The following is a 17,511-nucleotide window of genomic DNA, read 5'->3' as shown; positions in this document are numbered from 1 at the left end:
AAAAAAAGAAGAAAAAGAAGAATAATACGCCCAGAAAAGAGGCGAAAAGGAGAAAAACGTAAAAAAACTTGAAAAAAAAGTAAGAGGAAGAGAAGGGAAAAAAAGGTGGAAATGGGTTTAAAAGTGATTTCGGCGGAGAAATATATATATATATATATATATATATATATATATATATATATATATACGCGCACACACACACATATATATAAACGTATTCTCCGTTGAGATATTGCAGCCGCTGCTGTGTCCAGGCCCAGGAGCCTTAGCACTGTGCTGTGATGTCACTCAATACCACTGACATCACTAGGTGTAAACAACATCTCTCCTTTGCTGTGTATGTGACTATGGAGCTGTTTGGTGATGTCGTCTATTATGGCCTTCATAGAAGCAACAGGAGATTGTTGCATCCATCTAGAACCCTCAGAACTACAGTGCTATGATGTCACTCACTTCCACAGGCCTTGCAGAGTGTAAACAACAACAACCCAGCTTTGTTGTGTATGTAACCATAGGGATTTGTGATGTCACCTAGAACCTTCACAGCAGCGACAGCTTTATGAGGAGCATCAGCACTGCTCTGCCTGAGCAGAACCATCACCGCCATAGGTTGTCAAATAACCCGGATTTAACCCACACAGGTAAGTCCAATGGGGTGCAGGCATGTCCTCTATGCTTACAGCTTCCCGTGGGTGTTGGTTTGATACCGTTTGGGGACAGCCAAGGAGGCATCTGCAGGCAACAAAGGTAGGTGTGTGCTTGTGTGTGTGTTTCCTATGCAGATCCTAAGCCCAGTGTCACATGCAAGTAGGAGGAGTAAGAAGGGTTCCTGGCAAATCCGGGTTATGGATTGCATTTAAAAAGGCCCCGTGGGAGTGCAATGGGCCCCTGTCTTGCTGCTTAGCAATAATGGTATGGGTTTAGGTTCTGCTGTGTGTACTGGTGGTTGACTGCCCCCCAGCCCAGAGTGTGCATGGAAAATTGTCTGGCAGCCTCCCTGACAGCAAGCAGTGATAGTGCCCATGAAGGGGACCTTGTTGGGCCCGCCCCTTTCACGGTTATCGCTTCTCGGCCTTTTGGCTAAGATCAAGTGTATATCTGTTCTTATCAGTTTAATATCTGATACGTCCCCTATCTGGGGACCATATATTAAATGGATTTTTGAGAACGGGGGCCGATTTCGAAGCTTGCTTCCGTCGCCCTATGCATTGACCCGATATGGCAGTATCTTCGGGTACAGTGCACCACCCCCTTACAGGGTTAAAAAGAAAGATTCCTACTTTCATTGCTACCTGCTTGCTGGCTAGCCAGCTAGCCAGCCCTGTGGGCCTTGCTGCTGCAGCCAAAAAACAAAAGGTGGTGCTGCTGCTGCTGCTTCTGCTGCTTCTGCTTGTGTCTGGCCGCTGTTGGAGCGTCCAGGCACAGGACTTCTGCTGCTGCTGACTAAATGGCCTCCTTAATTGGATCATTTGAGTAGCCAGCACACCTGTGCAGGTAGGGCATGACATGATAGGCAGCTGCCTTGATAGCGGGTGGGTGCTGAATGTTCCTAATTGACAAAATAAGATTAATGCTTATGAAGAAATATAAAATCTCATCCCTTCCCCAATATCGCGCCACACCCCTACCCCTTAATTCCCTGGTTGAACTTGATGGACATATGTCTTTTTTCGACCGTACTAACTATGTAACTATGTAACATAACATGGGGGGGGGGGGGGGGTCTCCTGGCTGTTCACACAGGTGTGTCATTGCTGTACATTGACCATGCATTGCTTCTGTGGTATTGCAAAGGCAAAGACAAATGCTTCCAGCCATCCATTGCACTAATGGATTGGTCATCAGCTGGCTGTCTATGTCCCGCATCAATATAGACCAAAGTACAGAGGGTTAGGCTATGCTATTGTGCACCTACCTGATGCATCAGAAGGTGCGAGGCCCTTGCTAAATTCTGTGCACAGACTTTGAGATCTATACTTTAGACTGTATCTAAACCTGCTCCAACATGGACTGACATTCTGGCCTACTTTCAGCCGATGCGACTTGTCTGTCGCTGAACAGTCGCTTTTTATGTATTCAGCACCTATGTATAATGTTGTAAAAATGCTCTAGAAGCTAAAGTCGCAGAAATGTCACACATATTTGGCCTGCAACTTTCTGTGCGACAAATTCAGACAGGAAAAATCAGTATAAATCCTTAGAAAATTATCCCCCAGTGTCTCCATCTGCTGGCGGTATTGAATAAGCATTGCTACACTGATGGGGTATGCATTAGACGAAAAAAAAGAAGAAAAAGAAGAATAATACGCCCAGAAAAGAGGCGAAAAGGAGAAAAACGTAAAAAAACGTGAAAAAAAAGTAAGAGGAAGAGAAGGGAAAAAAAGGTGGAAATGGGTTTAAAAGTGATTTCGGCGGAGAAATATATATATATATATATATATATATATATATATATATATATATACGCGCACACACACACATATATATAAACGTATTCTCCGTTGAGATATTGCAGCCGCTGCTGTGTCCAGGCCCAGGAGCCTTAGCACTGTGCTGTGATGTCACTCAATACCACTGACATCACTAGGTGTAAACAACATCTCTCCTTTGCTGTGTATGTGACTATGGAGCTGTTTGGTGATGTCGTCTATTATGGCCTTCATAGAAGCAACAGGAGATTGTTGCATCCATCTAGAACCCTCAGAACTACAGTGCTATGATGTCACTCACTTCCACAGGCCTTGCAGAGTGTAAACAACAACAACCCAGCTTTGTTGTGTATGTAACCATAGGGATTTGTGATGTCACCTAGAACCTTCACAGCAGCGACAGCTTTATGAGGAGCATCAGCACTGCTCTGCCTGAGCAGAACCATCACCGCCATAGGTTGTCAAATAACCCGGATTTAACCCACACAGGTAAGTCCAATGGGGTGCAGGCATGTCCTCTATGCTTACAGCTTCCCGTGGGTGTTGGTTTGATACCGTTTGGGGACAGCCAAGGAGGCATCTGCAGGCAACAAAGGTAGGTGTGTGCTTGTGTGTGTGTTTCCTATGCAGATCCTAAGCCCAGTGTCACATGCAAGTAGGAGGAGTAAGAAGGGTTCCTGGCAAATCCGGGTTATGGATTGCATTTAAAAAGGCCCCGTGGGAGTGCAATGGGCCCCTGTCTTGCTGCTTAGCAATAATGGTATGGGTTTAGGTTCTGCTGTGTGTACTGGTGGTTGACTGCCCCCCAGCCCAGAGTGTGCATGGAAAATTGTCTGGCAGCCTCCCTGACAGCAAGCAGTGATAGTGCCCATGAAGGGGACCTTGTTGGGCCCGCCCCTTTCACGGTTATCGCTTCTCGGCCTTTTGGCTAAGATCAAGTGTAGTATCTGTTCTTATCAGTTTAATATCTGATACGTCCCCTATCTGGGGACCATATATTAAATGGATTTTTGAGAACGGGGGCCGATTTCGAAGCTTGCTTCCGTCGCCCTATGCATTGACCCGATATGGCAGTATCTTCGGGTACAGTGCACCACCCCCTTACAGGGTTAAAAAGAAAGATTCCTACTTTCATTGCTACCTGCTTGCTGGCTAGCCAGCTAGCCAGCCCTGTGGGCCTTGCTGCTGCAGCCAAAAAACAAAAGGTGGTGCTGCTGCTGCTGCTTCTGCTGCTTCTGCTTGTGTCTGGCCGCTGTTGGAGCGTCCAGGCACAGGACTTCTGCTGCTGCTGACTAAATGGCCTCCTTAATTGGATCATTTGAGTAGCCAGCACACCTGTGCAGGTAGGGCATGACATGATAGGCAGCTGCCTTGATAGCGGGTGGGTGCTGAATGTTCCTAATTGACAAAATAAGATTAATGCTTATGAAGAAATATAAAATCTCATCCCTTCCCCAATATCGCGCCACACCCCTACCCCTTAATTCCCTGGTTGAACTTGATGGACATATGTCTTTTTTCGACCGTACTAACTATGTAACTATGTAACATAACATGGGGGGGGGGGGGGGTCTCCTGGCTGTTCACACAGGTGTGTCATTGCTGTACATTGACCATGCATTGCTTCTGTGGTATTGCAAAGGCAAAGACAAATGCTTCCAGCCATCCATTGCACTAATGGATTGGTCATCAGCTGGCTGTCTATGTCCCGCATCAATATAGACCAAAGTACAGAGGGTTAGGCTATGCTATTGTGCACCTACCTGATGCATCAGAAGGTGCGAGGCCCTTGCTAAATTCTGTGCACAGACTTTGAGATCTATACTTTAGACTGTATCTAAACCTGCTCCAACATGGACTGACATTCTGGCCTACTTTCAGCCGATGCGACTTGTCTGTCGCTGAACAGTCGCTTTTTATGTATTCAGCACCTATGTATAATGTTGTAAAAATGCTCTAGAAGCTAAAGTCGCAGAAATGTCACACATATTTGGCCTGCAACTTTCTGTGCGACAAATTCAGACAGGAAAAATCAGTATAAATCCTTAGAAAATTATCCCCCAGTGTCTCCATCTGCTGGCGGTATTGAATAAGCATTGCTGCACTGATGGGGTATGCATTAGACGAAAAAAAAGAAGAAAAAGAAGAATAATACGCCCAGAAAAGAGGCGAAAAGGAGAAAAACGTAAAAAAACGTGAAAAAAAAGTAAGAGGAAGAGAAGGGAAAAAAAGGTGGAAATGGGTTTAAAAGTGATTTCGGCGGAGAAATATATATATATATATATATATATATATATATATACGCGCACACACACACATATATATAAACGTATTCTCCGTTGAGATATTGCAGCCGCTGCTGTGTCCAGGCCCAGGAGCCTTAGCACTGTGCTGTGATGTCACTCAATACCACTGACATCACTAGGTGTAAACAACATCTCTCCTTTGCTGTGTATGTGACTATGGAGCTGTTTGGTGATGTCGTCTATTATGGCCTTCATAGAAGCAACAGGAGATTGTTGCATCCATCTAGAACCCTCAGAACTACAGTGCTATGATGTCACTCACTTCCACAGGCCTTGCAGAGTGTAAACAACAACAACCCAGCTTTGTTGTGTATGTAACCATAGGGATTTGTGATGTCACCTAGAACCTTCACAGCAGCGACAGCTTTATGAGGAGCATCAGCACTGCTCTGCCTGAGCAGAATCATCACCGCCATAGGTTGTCAAATAACCCGGATTTAACCCACACAGGTAAGTCCAATGGGGTGCAGGCATGTCCTCTATGCTTACAGCTTCCCGTGGGTGTTGGTTTGATACCGTTTGGGGACAGCCAAGGAGGCATCTGCAGGCAACAAAGGTAGGTGTGTGCTTGTGTGTGTGTTTCCTATGCAGATCCTAAGCCCAGTGTCACATGCAAGTAGGAGGAGTAAGAAGGGTTCCTGGCAAATCCGGGTTATGGATTGCATTTAAAAAGGCCCCGTGGGAGTGCAATGGGCCCCTGTCTTGCTGCTTAGCAATAATGGTATGGGTTTAGGTTCTGCTGTGTGTACTGGTGGTTGACTGCCCCCCAGCCCAGAGTGTGCATGGAAAATTGTCTGGCAGCCTCCCTGACAGCAAGCAGTGATAGTGCCCATGAAGGGGACCTTGTTGGGCCCGCCCCTTTCACGGTTATCGCTTCTCGGCCTTTTGGCTAAGATCAAGTGTAGTATCTGTTCTTATCAGTTTAATATCTGATACGTCCCCTATCTGGGGACCATATATTAAATGGATTTTTGAGAACGGGGGCCGATTTCGAAGCTTGCTTCCGTCGCCCTATGCATTGACCCGATATGGCAGTATCTTCGGGTACAGTGCACCACCCCCTTACAGGGTTAAAAAGAAAGATTCCTACTTTCATTGCTACCTGCTTGCTGGCTAGCCAGCTAGCCAGCCCTGTGGGCCTTGCTGCTGCAGCCAAAAAACAAAAGGTGGTGCTGCTGCTGCTGCTTCTGCTGCTTCTGCTTGTGTCTGGCCGCTGTTGGAGCGTCCAGGCACAGGACTTCTGCTGCTGCTGACTAAATGGCCTCCTTAATTGGATCATTTGAGTAGCCAGCACACCTGTGCAGGTAGGGCATGACATGATAGGCAGCTGCCTTGATAGCGGGTGGGTGCTGAATGTTCCTAATTGACAAAATAAGATTAATGCTTATGAAGAAATATAAAATCTCATCCCTTCCCCAATATCGCGCCACACCCCTACCCCTTAATTCCCTGGTTGAACTTGATGGACATATGTCTTTTTTCGACCGTACTAACTATGTAACTATGTAACATAACATGGGGGGGGGGGGGGGTCTCCTGGCTGTTCACACAGGTGTGTCATTGCTGTACATTGACCATGCATTGCTTCTGTGGTATTGCAAAGGCAAAGACAAATGCTTCCAGCCATCCATTGCACTAATGGATTGGTCATCAGCTGGCTGTCTATGTCCCGCATCAATATAGACCAAAGTACAGAGGGTTAGGCTATGCTATTGTGCACCTACCTGATGCATCAGAAGGTGCGAGGCCCTTGCTAAATTCTGTGCACAGACTTTGAGATCTATACTTTAGACTGTATCTAAACCTGCTCCAACATGGACTGACATTCTGGCCTACTTTCAGCCGATGCGACTTGTCTGTCGCTGAACAGTCGCTTTTTATGTATTCAGCACCTATGTATAATGTTGTAAAAATGCTCTAGAAGCTAAAGTCGCAGAAATGTCACACATATTTGGCCTGCAACTTTCTCTGCGACAAATTCAGACAGGAAAAATCAGTATAAATCCTTAGAAAATTATCCCCCAGTGTCTCCATCTGCTGGCGGTATTGAATAAGCATTGCTGCACTGATGGGGTATGCATTAGACGAAAAAAAAGAAGAAAAAGAAGAATAATACGCCCAGAAAAGAGGCGAAAAGGAGAAAAACGTAAAAAAACGTGAAAAAAAAGTAAGAGGAAGAGAAGGGAAAAAAAGGTGGAAATGGGTTTAAAAGTGATTTCGGCGGAGAAATATATATATATATATATATATATATATATATATATATATACGCGCACACACACACATATATATAAACGTATTCTCCGTTGAGATATTGCAGCCGCTGCTGTGTCCAGGCCCAGGAGCCTTAGCACTGTGCTGTGATGTCACTCAATACCACTGACATCACTAGGTGTAAACAACATCTCTCCTTTGCTGTGTATGTGACTATGGAGCTGTTTGGTGATGTCGTCTATTATGGCCTTCATAGAAGCAACAGGAGATTGTTGCATCCATCTAGAACCCTCAGAACTACAGTGCTATGATGTCACTCACTTCCACAGGCCTTGCAGAGTGTAAACAACAACAACCCAGCTTTGTTGTGTATGTAACCATAGGGATTTGTGATGTCACCTAGAACCTTCACAGCAGCGACAGCTTTATGAGGAGCATCAGCACTGCTCTGCCTGAGCAGAACCATCACCGCCATAGGTTGTCAAATAACCCGGATTTAACCCACACAGGTAAGTCCAATGGGGTGCAGGCATGTCCTCTATGCTTACAGCTTCCCGTGGGTGTTGGTTTGATACCGTTTGGGGACAGCCAAGGAGGCATCTGCAGGCAACAAAGGTAGGTGTGTGCTTGTGTGTGTGTTTCCTATGCAGATCCTAAGCCCAGTGTCACATGCAAGTAGGAGGAGTAAGAAGGGTTCCTGGCAAATCCGGGTTATGGATTGCATTTAAAAAGGCCCCGTGGGAGTGCAATGGGCCCCTGTCTTGCTGCTTAGCAATAATGGTATGGGTTTAGGTTCTGCTGTGTGTACTGGTGGTTGACTGCCCCCCAGCCCAGAGTGTGCATGGAAAATTGTCTGGCAGCCTCCCTGACAGCAAGCAGTGATAGTGCCCATGAAGGGGACCTTGTTGGGCCCGCCCCTTTCACGGTTATCGCTTCTCGGCCTTTTGGCTAAGATCAAGTGTAGTATCTGTTCTTATCAGTTTAATATCTGATACGTCCCCTATCTGGGGACCATATATTAAATGGATTTTTGAGAACGGGGGCCGATTTCGAAGCTTGCTTCCGTCGCCTTATGCATTGACCCGATATGGCAGTATCTTCGGGTACAGTGCACCACCCCCTTACAGGGTTAAAAAGAAAGATTCCTACTTTCATTGCTACCTGCTTGCTGGCTAGCCAGCTAGCCAGCCCTGTGGGCCTTGCTGCTGCAGCCAAAAAACAAAAGGTGGTGCTGCTGCTGCTGCTTCTGCTGCTTCTGCTTGTGTCTGGCCGCTGTTGGAGCGTCCAGGCACAGGACTTCTGCTGCTGCTGACTAAATGGCCTCCTTAATTGGATCATTTGAGTAGCCAGCACACCTGTGCAGGTAGGGCATGACATGATAGGCAGCTGCCTTGATAGCGGGTGGGTGCTGAATGTTCCTAATTGACAAAATAAGATTAATGCTTATGAAGAAATATAAAATCTCATCCCTTCCCCAATATCGCGCCACACCCCTACCCCTTAATTCCCTGGTTGAACTTGATGGACATATGTCTTTTTTCGACCGTACTAACTATGTAACTATGTAACATAACATGGGGGGGGGGGGGGGGGGTCTCCTGGCTGTTCACACAGGTGTGTCATTGCTGTACATTGACCATGCATTGCTTCTGTGGTATTGCAAAGGCAAAGACAAATGCTTCCAGCCATCCATTGCACTAATGGCTTGGTCATCAGCTGGCTGTCTATGTCCCGCATCAATATAGACCAAAGTACAGAGGGTTAGGCTATGCTATTGTGCACCTACCTGATGCATCAGAAGGTGCGAGGCCCTTGCTAAATTCTGTGCACAGACTTTGAGATCTATACTTTAGACTGTATCTAAACCTGCTCCAACATGGACTGACATTCTGGCCTACTTTCAGCCGATGCGACTTGTCTGTCGCTGAACAGTCGCTTTTTATGTATTCAGCACCTATGTATAATGTTGTAAAAATGCTCTAGAAGCTAAAGTCGCAGAAATGTCACACATATTTGGCCTGCAACTTTCTGTGCGACAAATTCAGACAGGAAAAATCAGTATAAATCCTTAGAAAATTATCCCCCAGTGTCTCCATCTGCTGGCGGTATTGAATAAGCATTGCTGCACTGATGGGGTATGCATTAGACGAAAAAAAAGAAGAAAAAGAAGAATAATACGCCCAGAAAAGAGGCGAAAAGGAGAAAAACGTAAAAAAACTTGAAAAAAAAGTAAGAGGAAGAGAAGGGAAAAAAAGGTGGAAATGGGTTTAAAAGTGATTTCGGCGGAGAATATATATATATATATATATATATATATATATATATATATATATATATATATATATATATATACGCGCACACACACACATATATATAAACGTATTCTCCGTTGAGATATTGCAGCCGCTGCTGTGTCCAGGCCCAGGAGCCTTAGCACTGTGCTGTGATGTCACTCAATACCACTGACATCACTAGGTGTAAACAACATCTCTCCTTTGCTGTGTATGTGACTATGGAGCTGTTTGGTGATGTCGTCTATTATGGCCTTCATAGAAGCAACAGGAGATTGTTGCATCCATCTAGAACCCTCAGAACTACAGTGCTATGATGTCACTCACTTCCACAGGCCTTGCAGAGTGTAAACAACAACAACCCAGCTTTGTTGTGTATGTAACCATAGGGATTTGTGATGTCACCTAGAACCTTCACAGCAGCGACAGCTTTATGAGGAGCATCAGCACTGCTCTGCCTGAGCAGAACCATCACCGCCATAGGTTGTCAAATAACCCGGATTTAACCCACACAGGTAAGTCCAATGGGGTGCAGGCATGTCCTCTATGCTTACAGCTTCCCGTGGGTGTTGGTTTGATACCGTTTGGGGACAGCCAAGGAGGCATCTGCAGGCAACAAAGGTAGGTGTGTGCTTGTGTGTGTGTTTCCTATGCAGATCCTAAGCCCAGTGTCACATGCAAGTAGGAGGAGTAAGAAGGGTTCCTGGCAAATCCGGGTTATGGATTGCATTTAAAAAGGCCCCGTGGGAGTGCAATGGGCCCCTGTCTTGCTGCTTAGCAATAATGGTATGGGTTTAGGTTCTGCTGTGTGTACTGGTGGTTGACTGCCCCCCAGCCCAGAGTGTGCATGGAAAATTGTCTGGCAGCCTCCCTGACAGCAAGCAGTGATAGTGCCCATGAAGGGGACCTTGTTGGGCCCGCCCCTTTCACGGTTATCGCTTCTCGGCCTTTTGGCTAAGATCAAGTGTAGTATCTGTTCTTATCAGTTTAATATCTGATACGTCCCCTATCTGGGGACCATATATTAAATGGATTTTTGAGAACGGGGGCCGATTTCGAAGCTTGCTTCCGTCGCCCTATGCATTGACCCGATATGGCAGTATCTTCGGGTACAGTGCACCACCCCCTTACAGGGTTAAAAAGAAAGATTCCTACTTTCATTGCTACCTGCTTGCTGGCTAGCCAGCTAGCCAGCCCTGTGGGCCTTGCTGCTGCAGCCAAAAAACAAAAGGTGGTGCTGCTGCTGCTGCTTCTGCTGCTTCTGCTTGTGTCTGGCCGCTGTTGGAGCGTCCAGGCACAGGACTTCTGCTGCTGCTGACTAAATGGCCTCCTTAATTGGATCATTTGAGTAGCCAGCACACCTGTGCAGGTAGGGCATGACATGATAGGCAGCTGCCTTGATAGCGGGTGGGTGCTGAATGTTCCTAATTGACAAAATAAGATTAATGCTTATGAAGAAATATAAAATCTCATCCCTTCCCCAATATCGCGCCACACCCCTACCCCTTAATTCCCTGGTTGAACTTGATGGACATATGTCTTTTTTCGACCGTACTAACTATGTAACTATGTAACATAACATGGGGGGGGGGGGGGGGTCTCCTGGCTGTTCACACAGGTGTGTCATTGCTGTACATTGACCATGCATTGCTTCTGTGGTATTGCAAAGGCAAAGACAAATGCTTCCAGCCATCCATTGCACTAATGGATTGGTCATCAGCTGGCTGTCTATGTCCCGCATCAATATAGACCAAAGTACAGAGGGTTAGGCTATGCTATTGTGCACCTACCTGATGCATCAGAAGGTGCGAGGCCCTTGCTAAATTCTGTGCACAGACTTTGAGATCTATACTTTAGACTGTATCTAAACCTGCTCCAACATGGACTGACATTCTGGCCTACTTTCAGCCGATGCGACTTGTCTGTCGCTGAACAGTCGCTTTTTATGTATTCAGCACCTATGTATAATGTTGTAAAAATGCTCTAGAAGCTAAAGTCGCAGAAATGTCACACATATTTGGCCTGCAACTTTCTGTGCGACAAATTCAGACAGGAAAAATCAGTATAAATCCTTAGAAAATTATCCCCCAGTTTCTCCATCTGCTGGCGGTATTGAATAAGCATTGCTACACTGATGGGGTATGCATTAGACGAAAAAAAAGAAGAAAAAGAAGAATAATACGCCCAGAAAAGAGGCGAAAAGGAGAAAAACGTAAAAAAACGTGAAAAAAAAGTAAGAGGAAGAGAAGGGAAAAAAAGGTGGAAATGGGTTTAAAAGTGATTTCGGCGGAGAAATATATATATATATATATATATATATATATATATATATACGCGCACACACACACATATATATAAACGTATTCTCCGTTGAGATATTGCAGCCGCTGCTGTGTCCAGGCCCAGGAGCCTTAGCACTGTGCTGTGATGTCACTCAATACCACTGACATCACTAGGTGTAAACAACATCTCTCCTTTGCTGTGTATGTGACTATGGAGCTGTTTGGTGATGTCGTCTATTATGGCCTTCATAGAAGCAACAGGAGATTGTTGCATCCATCTAGAACCCTCAGAACTACAGTGCTATGATGTCACTCACTTCCACAGGCCTTGCAGAGTGTAAACAACAACAACCCAGCTTTGTTGTGTATGTAACCATAGGGATTTGTGATGTCACCTAGAACCTTCACAGCAGCGACAGCTTTATGAGGAGCATCAGCACTGCTCTGCCTGAGCAGAACCATCACCGCCATAGGTTGTCAAATAACCCGGATTTAACCCACACAGGTAAGTCCAATGGGGTGCAGGCATGTCCTCTATGCTTACAGCTTCCCGTGGGTGTTGGTTTGATACCGTTTGGGGACAGCCAAGGAGGCATCTGCAGGCAACAAAGGTAGGTGTGTGCTTGTGTGTGTGTTTCCTATGCAGATCCTAAGCCCAGTGTCACATGCAAGTAGGAGGAGTAAGAAGGGTTCCTGGCAAATCCGGGTTATGGATTGCATTTAAAAAGGCCCCGTGGGAGTGCAATGGGCCCCTGTCTTGCTGCTTAGCAATAATGGTATGGGTTTAGGTTCTGCTGTGTGTACTGGTGGTTGACTGCCCCCCAGCCCAGAGTGTGCATGGAAAATTGTCTGGCAGCCTCCCTGACAGCAAGCAGTGATAGTGCCCATGAAGGGGACCTTGTTGGGCCCGCCCCTTTCACGGTTATCGCTTCTCGGCCTTTTGGCTAAGATCAAGTGTAGTATCTGTTCTTATCAGTTTAATATCTGATACGTCCCCTATCTGGGGACCATATATTAAATGGATTTTTGAGAACGGGGGCCGATTTCGAAGCTTGCTTCCGTCGCCCTATGCATTGACCCGATATGGCAGTATCTTCGGGTTACAGTGCACCACCCCCTTACAGGGTTAAAAAGAAAGATTCCTACTTTCATTGCTACCTGCTTGCTGGCTAGCCAGCTAGCCAGCCCTGTGGGCCTTGCTGCTGCAGCCAAAAAACAAAAGGTGGTGCTGCTGCTGCTGCTTCTGCTGCTTCTGCTTGTGTCTGGCCGCTGTTGGAGCGTCCAGGCACAGGACTTCTGCTGCTGCTGACTAAATGGCCTCCTTAATTGGATCATTTGAGTAGCCAGCACACCTGTGCAGGTAGGGCATGACATGATAGGCAGCTGCCTTGATAGCGGGTGGGTGCTGAATGTTCCTAATTGACAAAATAAGATTAATGCTTATGAAGAAATATAAAATCTCATCCCTTCCCCAATATCGCGCCACACCCCTACCCCTTAATTCCCTGGTTGAACTTGATGGACATATGTCTTTTTTCGACCGTACTAACTATGTAACTATGTAACATAACATGGGGGGGGGGGGGGTCTCCTGGCTGTTCACACAGGTGTGTCATTGCTGTACATTGACCATGCATTGCTTCTGTGGTATTGCAAAGGCAAAGACAAATGCTTCCAGCCATCCATTGCACTAATGGATTGGTCATCAGCTGGCTGTCTATGTCCCGCATCAATATAGACCAAAGTACAGAGGGTTAGGCTATGCTATTGTGCACCTACCTGATGCATCAGAAGGTGCGAGGCCCTTGCTAAATTCTGTGCACAGACTTTGAGATCTATACTTTAGACTGTATCTAAACCTGCTCCAACATGGACTGACATTCTGGCCTACTTTCAGCCGATGCGACTTGTCTGTCGCTGAACAGTCGCTTTTTATGTATTCAGCACCTATGTATAATGTTGTAAAAATGCTCTAGAAGCTAAAGTCGCAGAAATGTCACACATATTTGGCCTGCAACTTTCTGTGCGACAAATTCAGACAGGAAAAATCAGTATAAATCCTTAGAAAATTATCCCCCAGTGTCTCCATCTGCTGGCGGTATTGAATAAGCATTGCTGCACTGATGGGGTATGCATTAGACGAAAAAAAAGAAGAAAAAGAAGAATAATACGCCCAGAAAAGAGGCGAAAAGGAGAAAAACGTAAAAAAACGTGAAAAAAAAGTAAGAGGAAGAGAAGGGAAAAAAAGGTGGAAATGGGTTTAAAAGTGATTTCGGCGGAGAAATATATATATATATATATATATATATATATATATATATATATATATGCGCACACACACACATAGATATAAACGTATTCTCCGTTGAGATATTGCAGCCGCTGCTGTGTCCAGGCCCAGGAGCCTTAGCACTGTGCTGTGATGTCACTCAATACCACTGACATCACTAGGTGTAAACAACATCTCTCCTTTGCTGTGTATGTGACTATGGAGCTGTTTGGTGATGTCGTCTATTACGGCCTTCATAGAAGCAACAGGAGATTGTTGCATCCATCTTGAACCCTCAGAACTACAGTGCTATGATGTCACTCACTTCCACAGGCCTTGCAGAGTGTAAACAACAACAACCCAGCTTTGTTGTGTATGTAACCAAAGGGATTTGTGATGTCACCTAGAACCTTCACAGCAGCGACAGCTTTATGAGGAGCATCAGCACTGCTCTGCCTGAGCAGAACCATCACCGCCATAGGTTGTCAAATAACCCGGATTTAACCCACACAGGTAAGTCCAATGGGGTGCAGGCATGTCCTCTATGCTTACAGCTTCCCGTGGGTGTTGGTTTGATACCGTTTGGGGACAGCCAAGGAGGCATCTGCAGGCAACAAAGGTAGGTGTGTGCTTGTGTGTGTGTTTCCTATGCAGATCCTAAGCCCAGTGTCACATGCAAGTAGGAGGAGTAAGAAGGGTTCCTGGCAAATCCGGGTTATGGATTGCATTTAAAAAGGCCCCGTGGGAGTGCAATGGGCCCCTGTCTTGCTGCTTAGCAATAATGGTATGGGTTTAGGTTCTGCTGTGTGTACTGGTGGTTGACTGCCCCCCAGCCCAGAGTGTGCATGGAAAATTGTCTGGCAGCCTCCCTGACAGCAAGCAGTGATAGTGCCCATGAAGGGGACCTTGTTGGGCCCGCCCCTTTCACGGTTATCGCTTCTCGGCCTTTTGGCTAAGATCAAGTGTAGTATCTGTTCTTATCAGTTTAATATCTGATACGTCCCCTATCTGGGGACCATATATTAAATGGATTTTTGAGAACGGGGGCCGATTTCGAAGCTTGCTTCCGTCGCCCTATGCATTGACCCGATATGGCAGTATCTTCGGGTACAGTGCACCACCCCCTTACAGGGTTAAAAAGAAAGATTCCTACTTTCATTGCTACCTGCTTGCTGGCTAGCCAGCTAGCCAGCCCTGTGGGCCTTGCTGCTGCTGCAGCCAAAAAACAAAAGGTGGTGCTGCTGCTGCTTCTGCTGCTTCTGCTTCTGCTTGTGTCTGGCCCCTGTTGGAGCGTCCAGGCACAGGACTTCTGCTGCTGCTGACTAAATGGCCTCCTTAATTGGATCATTTGAGTAGCCAGCACACCTGTGCAGGTAGGGCATGACATGATAGGCAGCTGCCTTGATAGCGGGTGGGTGCTGAATGTTCCTAATTGACAAAATAAGATTAATGCTTATGAAGAAATATAAAATCTCATCCCTTCCCCAATATCGCGCCACACCCCTACCCCTTAATTCCCTGGTTGAACGTGATGGACATATGTCTTTTTTCGACCGTACTAACTATGTAACTATGTAACATAACATGGGGGGGGGGGGGGGGGGGGTCTCCTGGCTGTTCACACAGGTGTGTCATTGCTGTACATTGACCATGCATTGCTTCTGTGGTATTGCAAAGGCAAAGACAAATGCTTCCAGCCATCCATTGCACTAATGGATTGGTCATCAGCTGGCTGTCTATGTCCCGCATCAATATAGACCAAAGTACAGAGGGTTAGGCTATGCTATTGTGCACCTACCTGATGCATCAGAAGGTGCGAGGCCCTTGCTAAATTCTGTGCACATACTTTGAGATCTATGCTTTAGACTGTATCTAAACCTGCTCCAACATGGACTGACATTCTGGCCTACTTTCAGCCGATGCGACTTGTCTGTCGCTGAACAGTCGCTTTTTATGTATTCAGCACCTATGTATAATGTTGTAAAAATGCTCTAGAGAAGCTAAAGTCGCAGAAATGTCACACATATTTGGCCTGCAACTTTCTGTGCGACAAATTCAGACAGGAAAAATCAGTATAAATCCTTAGAAAATTATCCCCCAGTGTCTCCATCTGCTGGCGGTATTGAATAAGCATTGCTGCACTGATGGGGTATGCATTAGACGAAAAAAAAGAAGAAAAAGAAGAATAATACGCCCAGAAAAGAGGCGAAAAGGAGAAAAACGTAAAAAAACGTGAAAAAAAAGTAAGAGGAAGAGAAGGGAAAAAAAGGTGGAAATGGGTTTAAAAGTGATTTCGGCGGAGAAATATATATATATATATATATATATATATATATATATATATATATATATGCGCGCACACACACATAGATATAAACGTATTCTCCGTTGAGATATTGCAGCCGCTGCTGTGTCCAGGCCCAGGAGCCTTAGCACTGTGCTGTGATGTCACTCAATACCACTGACATCACTAGGTGTAAACAACATCTCTCCTTTGCTGTGTATGTGACTATGGAGCTGTTTGGTGATGTCGTCTATTACGGCCTTCATAGAAGCAACAGGAGATTGTTGCATCCATCTTGAACCCTCAGAACTACAGTGCTATGATGTCACTCACTTCCACAGGCCTTGCAGAGTGTAAACAACAACAACCCAGCTTTGTTGTGTATGTAACCAAAGGGATTTGTGATGTCACCTAGAACCTTCACAGCAGCGACAGCTTTATGAGGAGCATCAGCACTGCTCTGCCTGAGCAGAACCATCACCGCCATAGGTTGTCAAATAACCCGGATTTAACCCACACAGGTAAGTCCAATGGGGTGCAGGCATGTCCTCTATGCTTACAGCTTCCCGTGGGTGTTGGTTTGATACCGTTTGGGGACAGCCAAGGAGGCATCTGCAGGCAACAAAGGTAGGTGTGTGCTTGTGTGTGTGTTTCCTATGCAGATCCTAAGCCCAGTGTCACATGCAAGTAGGAGGAGTAAGAAGGGTTCCTGGCAAATCCGGGTTATGGATTGCATTTAAAAAGGCCCCGTGGGAGTGCAATGGGCCCCTGTCTTGCTGCTTAGCAATAATGGTATGGGTTTAGGTTCTGCTGTGTGTACTGGTGGTTGACTGCCCCCCAGCCCAGAGTGTGCATGGAAAATTGTCTGGCAGCCTCCCTGACAGCAAGCAGTGATAGTGCCCATGAAGGGGACCTTGTTGGGCCCGCCCCTTTCACGGTTATCGCTTCTCGGCCTTTTGGCTAAGATCAAGTGTAGTATCTGTTCTTATCAGTTTAATATCTGATACGTCCCCTATCTGGGGACCATATATTAAATGGATTTTTGAGAACGGGGGCCGATTTCGAAGCTTGCTTCCGTCGCCCTATGCATTGACCCGATATGGCAGTATCTTCGGGTACAGTGCACCACCCCCTTACAGGGTTAAAAAGAAAGATTCCTACTTTCATTGCTACCTGCTTGCTGGCTAGCCAGCTAGCCAGCCCTGTGGGCCTTGCTGCTGCTGCAGCCAAAAAACAAAAGGTGGTGCTGCTGCTGCTTCTGCTGCTTCTGCTTCTGCTTGTGTCTGGCCCCTGTTGGAGCGTCCAGGCACAGGACTTCTGCTGCTGCTGACTAAATGGCCTCCTTAATTGGATCATTTGAGTAGCCAGCACACCTGTGCAGGTAGGGCATGACATGATAGGCAGCTGCCTTGATAGCGGGTGGGTGCTGAATGTTC

At 46.1% G+C, this 17,511-nt stretch overlaps 8 non-coding genes across 8 annotated transcripts; all 8 read left to right on the top strand.

Moving 5' to 3' along the window:
* The first annotated feature begins 1,060 nt into the window (after positions 1 to 1,060).
* LOC130342090 (U2 spliceosomal RNA) lies at positions 1,061 to 1,250 on the top strand. The gene has a single exon (XR_008881811.1). It is a non-coding gene; the product is annotated as a U2 spliceosomal RNA (small nuclear RNA).
* Positions 1,251 to 3,337: 2,087 nt separating this feature from the next.
* LOC130342119 (U2 spliceosomal RNA) lies at positions 3,338 to 3,528 on the top strand. Its single transcript, XR_008881833.1, has one exon. It is a non-coding gene; the product is annotated as a U2 spliceosomal RNA (small nuclear RNA).
* A 2,076-nt stretch (positions 3,529 to 5,604) lies between these two features.
* Positions 5,605 to 5,795, top strand: LOC130342118 (U2 spliceosomal RNA). Its single transcript, XR_008881832.1, has one exon. It is a non-coding gene; the product is annotated as a U2 spliceosomal RNA (small nuclear RNA).
* Positions 5,796 to 7,877: 2,082 nt separating this feature from the next.
* On the top strand, positions 7,878 to 8,068 carry LOC130342082 (U2 spliceosomal RNA). The gene has a single exon (XR_008881804.1). It is a non-coding gene; the product is annotated as a U2 spliceosomal RNA (small nuclear RNA).
* A 2,106-nt stretch (positions 8,069 to 10,174) lies between these two features.
* Positions 10,175 to 10,365, top strand: LOC130342116 (U2 spliceosomal RNA). Its single transcript, XR_008881830.1, has one exon. It is a non-coding gene; the product is annotated as a U2 spliceosomal RNA (small nuclear RNA).
* Positions 10,366 to 12,446: 2,081 nt separating this feature from the next.
* On the top strand, positions 12,447 to 12,638 carry LOC130342086 (U2 spliceosomal RNA). Its single transcript, XR_008881808.1, has one exon. It is a non-coding gene; the product is annotated as a U2 spliceosomal RNA (small nuclear RNA).
* A 2,085-nt stretch (positions 12,639 to 14,723) lies between these two features.
* Positions 14,724 to 14,914, top strand: LOC130342115 (U2 spliceosomal RNA). Its single transcript, XR_008881829.1, has one exon. It is a non-coding gene; the product is annotated as a U2 spliceosomal RNA (small nuclear RNA).
* Positions 14,915 to 17,015: 2,101 nt separating this feature from the next.
* On the top strand, positions 17,016 to 17,206 carry LOC130342114 (U2 spliceosomal RNA). Its single transcript, XR_008881828.1, has one exon. It is a non-coding gene; the product is annotated as a U2 spliceosomal RNA (small nuclear RNA).
* The last annotated feature ends 305 nt before the right edge of the window (positions 17,207 to 17,511 follow it).

The sequence above is a fragment of the Hyla sarda genome, unplaced genomic scaffold (genome assembly GCF_029499605.1).
Source record: "Hyla sarda isolate aHylSar1 unplaced genomic scaffold, aHylSar1.hap1 scaffold_636, whole genome shotgun sequence".
In the NCBI taxonomy this organism is placed as follows: domain Eukaryota; kingdom Metazoa; phylum Chordata; class Amphibia; order Anura; family Hylidae; genus Hyla; species Hyla sarda.
Note: the sequence above shows the minus strand (reverse complement) of the source record. Positions and strands in the feature narration are given on the sequence as shown.